This window comes from Nicotiana attenuata, chromosome 8 (assembly GCF_001879085.1).
Source record: "Nicotiana attenuata strain UT chromosome 8, NIATTr2, whole genome shotgun sequence".
NCBI lineage: Eukaryota > Viridiplantae > Streptophyta > Magnoliopsida > Solanales > Solanaceae > Nicotiana > Nicotiana attenuata.
This window is the reverse complement of record NC_031996.1, coordinates 41,261,283-41,276,371: the sequence shown is the minus strand read 5'-3', so window position 1 is coordinate 41,276,371 and position 15,089 is coordinate 41,261,283.

Genomic DNA, 15,089 nt, shown 5'->3' with positions numbered 1-15,089 from the left:
TTAGTAGCTGGTAGTGCCGCTTCACTCCCGGGAAAGCAAAAGGGGTGAAATGCCGCACCGGGTCGAAGTAGGGAGGTGAGCAGCGGTGTAAAGTTCGAACATCCTCCGGAGCAGCAGTGTAAAGTTCGAATATCTTCTCGAGTAGGAAGAATACGGCGCCCCTCTCTCATCGTCTCAAGCCAACGATGATAGCAGTAGCAACAACAACAACAACAACAACAACATCTCAGTGTAATCCCGTCTAGTGGGATAAAGCTTCAAAGAAGACAGCCTTGGCGTAATTAGCAGAGTCGCAGCCATGGGGATCTTGTGGTCGCAATTTTGAACCATGGAAGATAGAGTTTAGATGAAGAGAAGAAAAGGGTTAAATACCGTTGAAGAATGACTGGGTGAAACAATGGTTCAAGTAACCTTCGATTTATAGAAAGGCGATAACATAATCTACGGTGCGATCAATGCCTTTGGGAAACGTATCGACCGGCGCAATTATCACTTTTTGAGCAACGGACCGGCATCGATATTATAACTTTTTGGGAAAATAAACCGGCAGTGTAATGAATGCTTATGATAAGATGTCTTAGCCATCGCAAAAGCTTACGTCATAAGCTTGACGTCATCACAAAAGGCTCGAGGGGATCGGTGTCAAAATCGTTTCTTATCATTCTAGTCTAAGAAACGCGGGGACTATCTGTATATGGTAAAAATCAGAAGGTTTGATTTTTTGGCCATTATGATGCTTTACAAGCACATCTCCAAAGGATCGAGACATGGCTCGGGGTTCGACCTCGTGGGTTCCCGACGTTCGACTTCGGGACAGTACAGATCGATGGTTATGATGACAAAACGGGAAGTTCCCAAGGCGCATGATCAAAGCTGACAAAACCTGCAAGAGAAGCACTAGTCTGTACCAAACTAGCAAATAGCTATACTAACTATATTTCTTTGTAATGAATACATCTGCACCATGTTAGGATTTCCCCTGATACAAAAGGGGATCCTTGTCATTTTGTAAGGAGGATACAACACAACACATAATATTGAATACAAGAACATTCTCTGCTCTCTAACTTAAATACATTCTCCCTTGATTCTATTATTTACATTTATTGTGTTCTATTAATTGTTCTTCATTTATTGCCCATTATTGATCATAAAGAGCCTTCATCAAAGCTCTCAAAGCTGTTAGTCCTTTACCGGCTGTCCATATCTTAGTATCGAGCTCGACCTTGAGGCCCCGTATAACCAGGCTCAAGGCCCCGATTCTCAGCCACTCGGTTTGCTTAAACATACTATCTTCAAGCTCTTATCTTATTTTCTAGTCTCTTACTCAGCATCTATTGCCTAACAACTAGCATAAAAATAAATCACGTATTTTTAGAAACACAAAATCAAATCTAATTGTTATTACCATTTTCAAGGTAAACAATGTTGATGGATAAGCCTTAACATAGCAGCCCATAATGTCTTGATCACATCATATACAATGAGTTTTATTCTATACAGCTTGATGGCACCTTATGAGAAATTGGTGGCTTAGTCACCCCCTAAAGTGCCCACATAAAGGTTAAAGATAACCTTTCTAAATTCACAATGGAATTGCTCACATCTTAAGGGGAAAGCTTCAACAAAGGTATTGTTGCAATAGCAACGAGATTGATTCAACCATTTCATACGAATTCTACCTAATGTTATAGCAACGTGAGATTTCGATTCTAAGGATGTACGGTACAATCTTTCTCAAGAATATCATACGGATTTCTCCCTACTTCGATCCGTCGTTACATGTTGTCGCAATTAATGTGTGTTGGAAGGATTGTCAAGAGAATCAGCTCAGGTATGATAAGTCTATCCCTTCTTTCCTTTTGACATGATCCATACAATACAAACGAAACGAGCAAATGCACAATTTCCATAGATGACTCTATTCATAGAAGTACTAGAGATGCCTATGTTCTTGATTTCCCATGTGTCCTATTATTCTATCATCTGTTCATGGGTCTAACAAAATACGTAAGTTGATAAAGTTTACTTCATGATACTAATCAAAGGAATAATGGTCTTATGATAATCCGAAAGATTTTATTGACGTACTTCTCATGCATTGCATTCATTTATACATGTACACTGACCCATGACCAGATGACGTTATACACGTGTATATATGTATATGAGATATGGGAAAAGGTTACGGCATTATATACACACAACCACCTGATCAGCTGGTATACGTTGATGATTTGCCCACAATGGCCGAGATGATTTGATGGGATGCCCTCAGAGGCTTGATGATTTTATGAACGCATACACCTATGTATGGTATGACATTTATACGCATATGCATGACATTATAAATATTAAATGATATACAGAGCTATTCAAACGTACATTTTGAGTCTTTTACTCCAAGTTTCACTCATGTCTTTTATTTACTGATTTTCATTCCGTACAAACTCGGTACATTATTTTTACTGACATCTCTTTTTCTTGGGGACATTGCGTTTCATGCCCGCAGGTCCCGATTGACAGGTTGAGAGTCCTCCAAATAGCCTATCAGCTCAACGGAAGGTGTTGGTGCGCTCCATTTTCTCCGGAGTTTCTTATTTGGTCAGTATGATAGGACATATATTTATTGGTATGGCGCGACCCTGTCCCGACCTTTATGATGTTTATGTACTCTTAGAGGCTTGTAGACAAATGTCATGAATACAGATGTTTATGTACTATAAAGGATCACGTTGGCCTTATAGGCCCGTATGTCACAGGTATGAGTTTCTATGTCAGGTTCGGTCGTTCTATGTCGGGTATTCCTTCATGTTTACTCTGGTTATCTCATGACGCCCCTTCTGGACCACTTGCCCATGATGATGTAATAAGAAATATACGTTATGTTGGTACTCGGTTGAGTAAGGCATCCGGTGCCCGTCGTGGCCCATCGGTTTGGGTCGTGACAAAATCTCTTTACAAATTTACAAATTCCAAAACCGGTAGTACAAGTCATAAGCTCTACAGAATTTTCTAGAAACCTCTAAATATAACTTATTCGAAATAAGGATAAAACAGTGGAAAAAACAACATCAGAAGGTGACTCTGAAGCCTACAGACGCAGCAGCAGGTTTTCCTTGAGTCACCACAGCAGGAATCCGCACAGCTAGCTAACGATAGATTGACTCCGAAATACCTGGATCTACACAAAAATTTTGCAGAAGCGTAGTATGAGTACACCACAGCGGTACCCACTAAGTATCAAGATAAACCTCAGTGGAGTAGTGACAAGGGATAGTCGAGACACCTACTGGACTAGATAACCTGAACAAGTATAAGTGGAGAACTAATAGAGTATGATATCTCTACAAAACTACGCATAATGACAATAATGTAGAGTGCTTTCAATGAGAAACAGAAGTAACAATTAGCAGCGGATCACAATATGTAATAACACAGTAGAGTAAGCTGATCATAATCTAAATACGATCAAAATAGATAAAAGAAAGACAAGTAGCAACTCGACAAGAATAACCGTTTTCACACCTCAAAATATTCAAATATCACGGGTCCCACTTTATGAACCCTAAACACTTGGCATCCTGTGCCCTCATTTAAACTGATAGTTGCACGGACAACTCACGTGCCAAAAGAAGCATTCTCATATAGAAGGAAAGTGGACAAGGGTGTGCATCAAAACTCAACAATATCAGAATCCATCCTCTCAAACCGATAGGAGTGATTAACTACGTGTATGCTTTTGTCGGTGTTCTAACATAGTTCATGCCAGCTAGTAAGTACAGAGAAAATGGACTGCACGTAAGAATATTTTCCCAGAAATTTTTCACAAGGTATAACTCACACATGTAGGTGCACCACTACACAAATATCAACAACAAGAGTGCACCCAGGCCAGCATAAGAAATCACAAATCAATCCCTGACATAGCCCACCTTGTCTAGCAACATGCGCATTAATAAAGTAAATGCCCCCCATGTCTCAGCACACATGCATAATAATATTCCCACCTTGTATCGCCACATGAGCATCCCACATATATATAGCCCGCCTTGTCACGCCGCATGTGCACGTATCAATAGTAATAATAGCACGGCAGAAACCTCATGCAACACAACCACAACCGCACAGCAAAGACCTCGTGCATCACAAATGATGGACAAGGTAGTTCTTCTCATGGGGCTTCAACTGACGCGAAGCATAAGCAATAACTTTACCCTCTTGCATCAAGACACACCCGATACTGATCCGAGAAGCATCACAATACGCTGTATAAAAGCTGACGTAAAAGGAAAAACTAGAACAAAAGTTGTGGTCAAGGCAGTGCTGTGCTTCTAAAAGCTCTCCTCACACTCATCCGACCACCTAAACGGAGCACCCTTCTGTGTCAATTTGGTCAAAGGCACTGCAATGGACGAGAAACCCTCCAAAAAGCGACGATAATATCCGGCCAAACTGATAAAGCTCCGAATCTTAGTAGCTGAAGACGGTCTACGCCAAACTTTGAACCACCTCTATCTTCTTTGGATCAACCTTAATCCCCTCATTGGACACCATGTGCCCCAAGAACGCCACCGAACTAAGACAAAACTCATACTTGGAGAACTTGGCATAAAGCTTCTCCTCCCTCAATATTTGTAGTACAATCCCCAAATGCTGGGCATGCTCCTTTTGACTACGTGAGTACATCAGGATATGATCAGTGAATACTATGACAGACGAATCAAGATACGGCTGAAATACACTGTTCATCAGATGCATGAATGTTTGCTGGGGCGTTGGTCAGCCCAAAAGATATCACAAGGAACTCATAGTGACTATAGCGGGTCCTGGATGTCATCTTAAGAATATCCGAGTCTCGAATCTTCAAGTGGTGATACCTAGACCACAAATCAATCTTCGAGAACACCCTCACTCCCTGAAGTTGGTCAAATAGATCATCAATGCGCGGCAAAGGATACTTGTTCTTGATTGTAACTTTGTTCAACTGCCTATAGTCGATGCACATCCATATAGTACCATCTTTCTTCTTCAGAAACAGAACCGCTATACCCCAGAACGACACACTAGGCCTAATAAACCCCTTATCAAGAAGCTGCTCTTTCAATTCCTTCAACTCAGCTGGTGCCATGCGGTACAGAGGAATAGAAATGGGCTGAGTTCCCGGCACCAAGTCAATACCAAAGTCAATATCCGTGTTGGGTGGCATGCCCCGCAGGTCTGTAGGAAACACATCTGGAAAGTCTCGCACTACCGGTACAGAATCAATAATAGGAGTATCAGCACCAACATCTCTCACAAAGGCCAAATATAACAGACACCGCCTCCCAACCATCCGTTGGGCCTTCAAATATGAGATCACTCTGCTGGGAACATAATCTAGAGAACCTCTCCACTCGATCGTTGTCAACCCCGGCATCGCTAATGTCACAGTCTTAGTGTGACAATCCAGAATATCATGACATGGAGAAAACCAATCCATACCCAAAATCATGTCGAAATCAACCATACTAAGAATTAATAGATCAACTTTAGTCTCCAATCCTCCAATAGTAACTACACACGACCGGCATACACTGTCCACAAGAATAGTATCACCCACTGACATAGATACATGAATAGGTGAAACTAAGGACTCGCGGGCATATCCAAATAATGAGTAAAATAGGATGATACATAGGAATAGGTAGAACCAGGGTCAAATAACGTGGAAGCATCTTTGTGGCATACTGAAACAATACATGTGATCACTGTATCTGAAGCAACGACCTCTAGCCTGGCAGGAATAACATAAAATCGAGCTTGACCGCCACCTGATCGGCCTCCCCCTCTAGGGCGACCTCTGGCTGCCTGAGCCCCACTTCGAGCTGGCTGGGCAGGCGGTGAAATAACTGGTGCAAAAGTCATAGCCTGACTCCTCTTCTGAACTAGACCTCTTGAGCAGTAGGAACACTATCTCCATATATTCACAAACTCCCGCACTCAAAGAACTCGCTGGTGGTGGTGGTGGGGACTGTATCAGTCCTTGAGTACCGGAATAACTGCTAGGAAGACCTGGCACAGATGAACCCTGAACTGATGGTGCACGGGATGAACTCTGGGCTGGGAGAGCACTGAGAGATGACTGACCCGGACGAGCACTGTATGAACCATGGCTAGATGATGCACCACGATGAACTGGACGAGTCAACTGAGCGGGCCTATAAGGACGACCCCTGTTCTGGTAGGATTGGCCCCCAAAAGGAACACCACTAAAACCACCCAAATCACGAGACCTCTTGGCCTCCTCTCCTCACGCTCCTGACTACAGACCAACTCTAGCCACCGAGCAATATCAACCAACTCGTTGAACCTAGCACCTGACGCATTCTCCCAAGTCATAACAAAATGCAACTTATAACTGAGGCCATCAATGAACCTCCTAATCTTCTCCCTCTCAATGGGAACCAACCAAACTACATGACGATCCAACTAAGAAAATCTCATCTCGTAGTGGGTCATAGACATGCCCTCCTGGCGTAGGTGCTCGAACTGCCTGCGCAGCTCCTCCCTGCGGTTTTGTGGCACAAACTTCTCCAAGAAGAGAACAGAGAACTGATGCCATGAAAGTGGTGCTACACCGACTGCTTGCTCCTCTCATAGGCCTCTCACCATATGAAGGCAACCCCTGATAGCTGAAAAGTAGTAAAGAAGACTCCACTTGTCTCCAGAATACCCGCCGTGCAAAGAATCCACTGGCACCTATTTGAGAAATCCTGAGCATCCTCTGACTCAGCCCATTGAATGATGGACGCTGGAGCCTCCCAAATCTTTGTAGTCTCTTCTGCTCCTCATCACTCATAACGGGACCCACCTGGGCCTAAGCAACTACAACGGGCTGGCTAGGCGGCGGGAGTTTGAGGACCTCCCCCGGCCTGAGAAGTTGTTGATACCCAATTTTTCCCTGTATATTTTAACATGCAAAATACCTTCAAAATAGCATGTATATGCATATTTAAGTATGTCCCAATGTTTTATTATTTTTCCTTAATTTTTAAAGGATTTTTAAATCAATTTATTGCCCTATTTTATCAATAAAACCAAATAATTATTCCCAAAAATTATTATTTTGGTAATTCATTTATTTTTATGCACCAAAATGATTAAAAATAATGATTTAGCATTATAAAAATTTAAAATTCTATTTTGAAACAAATAATATAAGTAAAAAGCATTTGTGTATGAATATAGGCTATTTTTTGCAAAAAGATGTGCAAATAACTTCTAAAGATGCTAATGTAATTATATGAAATAAAGTAAAATATTTGAAACAAGAATTGTAAGTGAAAATAATAATTTTAGGTAACTAAGTCATCACAAAATAATTTGAAGGAGTAATTAATAATTATTCAAAGAATTTAAATGCGGGAAAATCAATTTAAAAGCTTTAAAAATTATGGAAACTATAAAAAATGCCTGTATAGTTTTGTAAACTAAGTAATGATGCAAAATTAATGTTTCAAAAGTATATATATATATATATATATATATATATATATATATATATATATATTGAGAAAATATGAGCGCAAATTTGGGTATCAATATTTATAAAATGATTAGAACCCTCTGTATATAGTTGTGGAATCCTATCTATGGTACAATTGTAATTACGCAATTAAATCCCATGATTTGTCTAAACAATCGCCCTTGATTTGATATGTTTCGAGATTTCCGCCGTGATCTTCGACCGGTTACGGATATCTCGCTTTTCTGTTATTGCGCTTTTCTCGAAGTCTATCATATTTGGTCCCGATCGTTGTTGGCTTCCATCTCGACAGTTACCTCAATTCTCGAACTCGATACCATGTCTTTGTGCTATGATCTGATCCATTACGAGGCTGACCCTCGATGCAACTCCCTTATCTCGATCAAATAGTAAAATCGGGTAGGCCAGGTTTTGACCATATATAGATAGTCCCCTCGTTTCTTAGAATGTAATGATAAGGAACGAATTGATCCTTCAATTTCATACTCCGATTCGTTGTGAAGTTATCCTCGTGACGTAAGCAGCGGAAGTGATGAAGCATCTCGTCGGTACAGTTCTCAAAGTCATTGATGAGCATCAGTTAGTGGTCGGCCACTAGTGCTATTGAACTTTCATCTTCATCCTATAAATGTGCTTTTCTTCTTTTTTCCCAAACTTTACTCCTTGATCTCTGCTTCTAATCTTCAAGCTTTTTGGCACCTTTTCTCCGTTCTACGTAATTTCTAGGTTCCGTTATCAACCTTCCCCCAAAGCACCAAGTCATCTTCTCTCCTTCTTTCTTTAAGATTATTCAAAATGGCAAAAATGTCAAAATTTGTTCCACAAAAAGAGGGCCTTCTTCGTTGCGGCCGGCCGGTGATAAAACACCGCTGGAGCCACGTTCTGAGGAGTGCGTTCCCGAGGTGGGGTGTGATCTTTCTTCCGACTTCAAAGTTGAGAAAACTTCTTCTGTCCCTGGATGGTGTGAGCCAAAGTCAAGATACATGTGCTCGATAACTGAGACTGACCTTGAGCAGGTCAAGAAAGGCTGCCATTGGGAGAAGAAAGAGGTGTTAATTCCGAATCTCGAGGAAGATATTACTACCCATGTGAAAAGGTTTCTAAGTGTTTACACTTACCCTTTCACGCTGAGCCGTATCGATCCCGTCATCATCGACTTCTACCTCCAATACCAAATAACCCCAGGTCAGATCCACCCTTCCTTTTGGCGGATTGTGATTCTGTTCCGATTTTTAGCAAACAAAGCCAAAGGGGCATCTTTCACCCTCGACTACCTCATCAGGCTGTATAGGCCCCGTCTTTTCCAAGGTAGGATAATAAAGCTTCAGTTTCGGGCCACCAAGGTGTGTTTCTCGAGCATAGACGATGACAAGGATCAAGGGTCGATGGGTCGGTTCGTTCGAGTGAAGACTTCTGACTCAATTCCGACAAAAAGATACCATTACCCGAGAAGTGGAATATGGAGCGTAAGTTCAATCATTCCTTTAGCTTCTATTCACTGTTTTGTTTCCTTTACTCTTCCTCATCGATATCCTTTTCCATGATGTAGAGCTAGCTTGGATGCCTGGTGTGATTACGAACCTCGAGAGTTGGGTTCGGACCATAGCATCGACCTCCCGTATGCTGAGCTCTCATGGCGCGATTTAGCAGGGGGCGATGGGAGGCAAAAAATCACGGTAAGCCTTTCCTTTACATATTTTATGGCATTTGTTAAAATGTTTCCCTCTTATACTTACTTGATTTCCTTTCATACAGGCCTTGGGAAAGATGCCATCATGAGGCCCTCATCCGGGGAGGAGGAGGTTTCGCCCTCGGTCCCAAAGCCATCGAAGGAAAAGAAAAGAAAAAGGTTCTCGCCCTCCGTTAATCCAAAGCCCAAGTTGAGCAAGTCTTGCAGGTTGAAGAAAGACAATGCCGTCATGCCTGCCAATGTAGCTCAGCGACTAAGGGAGGAGGAAGAGGAAAATGAAGATGCTGACTTCGAGCTAGTAGCCCAAACGAACAGGAGTGTCGAGGCCCCAAAGGCCGCTGAGCCGGTGACGATTGAAGATGTTCAGCCTCGGACCGAGAAGATCTCAGAAGATGGCCCAAGCAAAGTCCCCGAGTCGTCGGAGGCTAAAGATGCCTCCCGTCGTAATGAGCAATCGGAGGATGTGCCTGAAGGGGCTGGTTCCGAGGCCCTTCGAAACGAAGAGAACGCCCCAACTGACCTGCTTGGGGCAATAGATATTAGTGATTCGTCGCCCCTCCCCACATTTTCCGAGGGGAAAATTCGCGAAGCCCAGCCCATGGGGACCCCTGATGTGGGAACGGCACACGAAGGGGAGGACCTTTTCCATGGTAGCTTCACGGGAGTCAAATATGCTACCGACCTAGGTGATGCATCGACTCTCTTTGATGAGGCTCAATGACTTCTGAGCAGGGTAAGCCTCAACTCCCTTCATCAATATTACGCTTGCATATTTCTTTTTGTATGATTTCCTTTCTTTCTTAATAGGCCTTGACACTTCATCGGGAAGTGTCCTCTACGTCCTGAGCATAGCTGAGCCAATGCGAGGTCGATCATAAAAATCTCACGGAGGAGAGAAATGCCCTCAAACTTCTCAGTGGGCAAAACGAAGAGAAGATCAAGGACCTCCGAGTCGAACTAGCCACAGCCCATACAGAGCAGACTGACCAGATTGAGCAGGTAATGAGAAAAATTTTAGAAGCTCGATGTATCAATTCGGGAACGTCGACTAATACTTTGACCCTGCAGGTTCCGCAGAAGGCTGAAAAGATCGAGCAGCTTCGTGAGGAGGCCAACATGATGAAGGCTGAGACTTTGGGGTGGAAGCAAAACATAGACCGCCTTGCCTCGGAGAAAGATACTGCTCGAACCCAACTGTCATCGACCAAACGTCAACTCCAAAGCATGAAGGAAGAAAGCATGGCCCGAGCTAAGAAAATTGAGGAGCTCGAGGCTTGCTGGGCCACCGAACTTGCAAAGGCCACATCTGAGGCAGAAAAAGTAAAGGCTGACACGGAGGCGATCGTGGCCGTCTACCGAGCTGATGCCGAAGCCTCTCAAGTTTGAGAAAAGGAAGTTGTAGATAAGGCTCAGACTCGATCATAGTGGGTTGCCGAGCATGCCAAGTACCAGTCTCGAAGAGAGACTCTTGAGGAGATTCATGCTCGTGGCTTTAACCTTGTTGTCGATATCGAGAACGTGAAAGTACTCGAGGCCGAAGCCAAAGTGTTGCTCTCTTATGATGATGACGATTCCAATAGCGCAAGTGGGTCCGAGAGTGGAGGGGATTCTGATGACGAAGACGCAGCTCCCGAAGAAAATTAGGCACTTAGGATTTTTCCTATTTTTGGAATTTTTGTATAGGATCCTGACCGATCCATGTAAATATTTTCATATATATATATANCATATATATAAAACGTTTCCTTTCTTATCTCGACTTTTGCCTTGTGAAGATTCTGATTTGCTTTTCGCCTTATGACAATTTTGATACACTTTATACGTGTGAGAATCTTGACTCACTTGAATCCGAAACTTAGGCAAGTTGATTGAAGTCAGACTAATATAGTCTCTATAATCTAGCGAGTACTTGCTCGAACTTGAAGTAGAAAAAACCCTTGGGTTTTTGTTGAGTGAGGGTGGATTCTCGAACTTCAAAAAATATAATAGCCCTTAGGCTCTTTGAATTGGGCCGCTATGGCCTCAAAAGAGTGGCTTTTTCCCTTTTCGACTTAAAAAGTTTAATCATACAAAAATTTGTTATGCCTTAGCATGAGATAAATCTGTACCCATTAGGATTTTTGAGGGTTACTGTTATCGAAACCCTTTACTTTGTTATACCTTAGCATAAGCTTGTTCGAGAGTTTGAACAATTTTGGTACCCCTTAAGGTTTTTGAGGGTTGATGTAATCGAAACCCTTTGTAAATTTGCCGAGGGTAGCCATTTTAACCGGTTTTGTGAAAATATTAGAAGGCCTAATTTTTACGGAATTTTCGACGTCTTCGAACCATGTTAGTTTGGCCGTAGCCTTTAACTTGAGATTTTCCCTTTGGGCTTGTTTCTCAATTATGCTTCGAACTTGTTCGAAGCACCAGTCCCCGAGTGGGGTGGTCGTGGCCTATGAAATCGAGGGTTTCCTTTTTAAGGTCTTACGATCTCGAGATTTTAGTAATTTGAACATGTCGATTTTCGGACGGTAGTCCCCGAGTAGCTTGGCTTTCGAGCTAGTTTCCGCAATAGATCAAAAGTACGAGATCGTGAAGTAAAAATTTTCAAAGACACGAAATATTTGGCAAAGAAAAATACTTCTCTTCATATATTATACTTGCATACATGTTTTCTTTTTAGGGCTCAAGTAACCTATATGGGAATGGTTCGTTTGACTTTTTGGCCCTTACAAAATTTTACCTATTGAGACTCAGTAGGCACGAAGTATCTTCCTTGTAATGAATCTGACATTCGAGGGTGATGCCCCCTAGTATTCGAGGTTGATTGCGAAGAAGCCTCGGATACTGTTGAATTGTCCCCAGGTAGCACAAATAATTGTTGCCTCATTAAAAACCTCGCCAGAAAAACCCATTTGGGACAAAAAAACCGGTCTAAGGGAAAAAGAGTGCAACGCGTGCTTTAAAACCTAAGGTCTTTGTGTTGAAGAATTCGTGGATGTCTTCGATCAAACACCTACAACAAGTTAGTACAAAATAGAAATGAAAAGAGGAGAAGTTCATACCTTCGCAATAGTTTCATTTGAGGAGAAATATGTTCCAATTATTGGCAATGTTTCGCCGTTCAACGTACCAAGTTTGTAAGATCCTTTTTCGACGATGTTGAGGACCTAACATGGTCCCTCCCAGTTCGGAACGAGCTTTCCCTCGTTTGGTTCTCAAGTGTTGATGGTGACCTTTCTCATAACTAAGTCCCCAATTTTGAAGTGTCGAAGATTGGCTCTTCGATTGTAGTACCTTTCGATGCGCTGCTTTTGTGCGGCCATTCAGATGAGGGCGGCTTCTCATTTTTATCTAGCAATTCGAGGCTTGTATTCATAGCCTCGTGATTTGACTCTTCCATTGTGTATTGAAACCTGACGCTAGGCTCCCCGACTTTGACCGGGATCAGAGCTTGGTACCATATACTAAGGAGAACGGTGTTGCCCCCGAACTAGATTTTGACGTTGTTCGATACGCCCAAAGGACCTCGGGCCAAATTTCTCTCCATTTTCCCTTAGCATCATTTAATTTTTTCTTTAGATTTTGAATGATGGTTTTGTCTGTTGATTCGGCCTGTCCGTTCCCACTAGGATGATATGGCGTTGACAAGATCCTTTTTATTTTGTGATCTTCGAGGAACTTTGTTACTTTGCTGCCGATAAATTGTTTTCCATTGTCGCATGCTCTGTCGGCGGGTATCCCAAATCGACATATGATGTAATCCCAGATGAAGTCTATGACTTCTTTTTCCCTGACTTTCTCGAAAGCCTGTGCTCCAACCCACTTAGAGATATAGTCAGTCATAAATAATATGAATTTAGCTTTACCTGGGACCGATGGCAGAGGGACGACGATATCCACTCCCTATTTCATGAACGGCCATTGGGATAAGACTGAATGAAGTTGCTCTCCGGGCTGGTGGATCATCGGTGCTTATCTTTTGCACTTCTTGCATTTTTGAACGAATTCCTTAGTATCTTTTTCCATATTGGCCCAATAGTAACCCGCTTTGATGACTTTGTGAACCAGTGATTCGGCACTGGAATGGTTCCCGCAACTACCCTCGTGAATTTCTCGTAGAACGTAGTCGGTGTCTCCCGGGCCCAAACATTTTGCCAACTGTCCATCGAACATCCTTCTGTATAATGTTCCATCTTCAGCCAATGTGAATCGTGCAGCCTTTGTTCGCAGTGTCCTTAATTCCTTGGGGTCTGATGGAAGCTTCCCATTTTTTAGATACTCGATATATGTATTCCTCCAATCCCATGTTAGGCTTGTGGAGTTTATTTTAGCGTGGCATCTTTCGATTACTGACTTCAAAAGTTGTACGACAATCCCCGAGGTAATTTCATCATCTTCGACTGATGTCCCTAAATTTGCAAGGGCATCGGACTCGTTGTTCTATTCTCAAGGTACATGCTATAAGGTCCATTCTTTAAACCGGTGTAAGGGTACCTGCAATTTGTCCAAGTACCTCTGCATTCGATCTTCTCGAACCTCGAAGGTCCTGTTGACTTGGTTAACCACAAGTAAGGAGTCATATTTGGCCTCGATGACCTCTGATCCCAAGCTTTTAGCCAGCTCGAGACCTGCAATCATGGCCTCATACTCGGCCTCATTGTTAGTCAACTTAGGGGTTTTGATAGATTGTCTAATTGTATTTCCTGTGGGCGGCTTCAAAATGATGCCTATCCCGGACACCTTCACATTCGAAATGCCATCTGTGAAAAGGGTCCACACCCCCAAGACGTACCCATTTTAAACAAAAGTTCCTTTTCGACCTCAGGTACGAGGGCTGGCGTGAAGTCGGCCACGAAGTCTGCTAAGATTTGAGACTTGATGGTCGTTCGGGGTTGATACTCGATATCATATCCACTGTTTTCGACGGCCCATTTAGCCAGTCAGCCCGAAAGTTCGGGATTATGAAGGACTTACGAAGAGGGTAAGTGGTTACCACACACATTGGGTGGCACTGATATATGGTTTTAATTTCCTAGAGACGCTTATTAGAGCAAGCGCTAATTTCTCTAAGTGTGGGTACAGGGTCTTGGCTTCACCTAAAGTTCGACTAACATAGTAAACAGGAAATTGCGTACCTTGCTCTTCTCGAACTAGGTCACCACTTATTGCAACTTCCGAGACTTCCAAATATAAGTAGAGTTGCTCGTCTGCTTTCGGAGTATGAAGCGATGGCGGGCTCGAAAGATACCGTTTTAACTCTTCCAACGCCTGTTGGCATTTCGGGGTCCAAGTGAAGTTGTTCTTCTTTTTTAGCAGTGAAAAGAACCTGTGACTTCGATCTAAAGACCTCAAGATGAACTGGCCTAAGGCGGCTATCCACCCCGTTAACCTTTGTACGGCTTTAACGTTGTCCGCGATTGTGATGTCTTCGATTGCCTCAATTTTATAGGGGTTGATCTCGATTCCCCGATTCGACACCATAAAGCCGAGGAACTTGCCCGAACCGACCCCGAATGCACATTTCTCAGGATTGAGTGTGACGACCCAAAGGGTCATCACCTGTTTTCTTATACATTTCCGTACTTCCGAGGCCTCGAAAACCTCATTTAAGGTTGCCTCGATTTGTGTGTGCAGTCCGGGCGCATAGCCGGAAAGCTTAAATATGAATTCTATATGAAAAACGCTAAATTTTAATATTAATATGAATATATTTGACTTCGGTCAACATTTTGGGTAAACGGACCCGAACCCGTAATTTGACGGTCCCGGAGGGTCCGTAGAAAAATATGGGACTCGGGCATATTCCCGGAGTTGAATTCCGAGGTCTAGAGCCCGAGTAATGAATTTTTCTGTGAAATTGTTTTTCTGAAATTATTAAGGAAA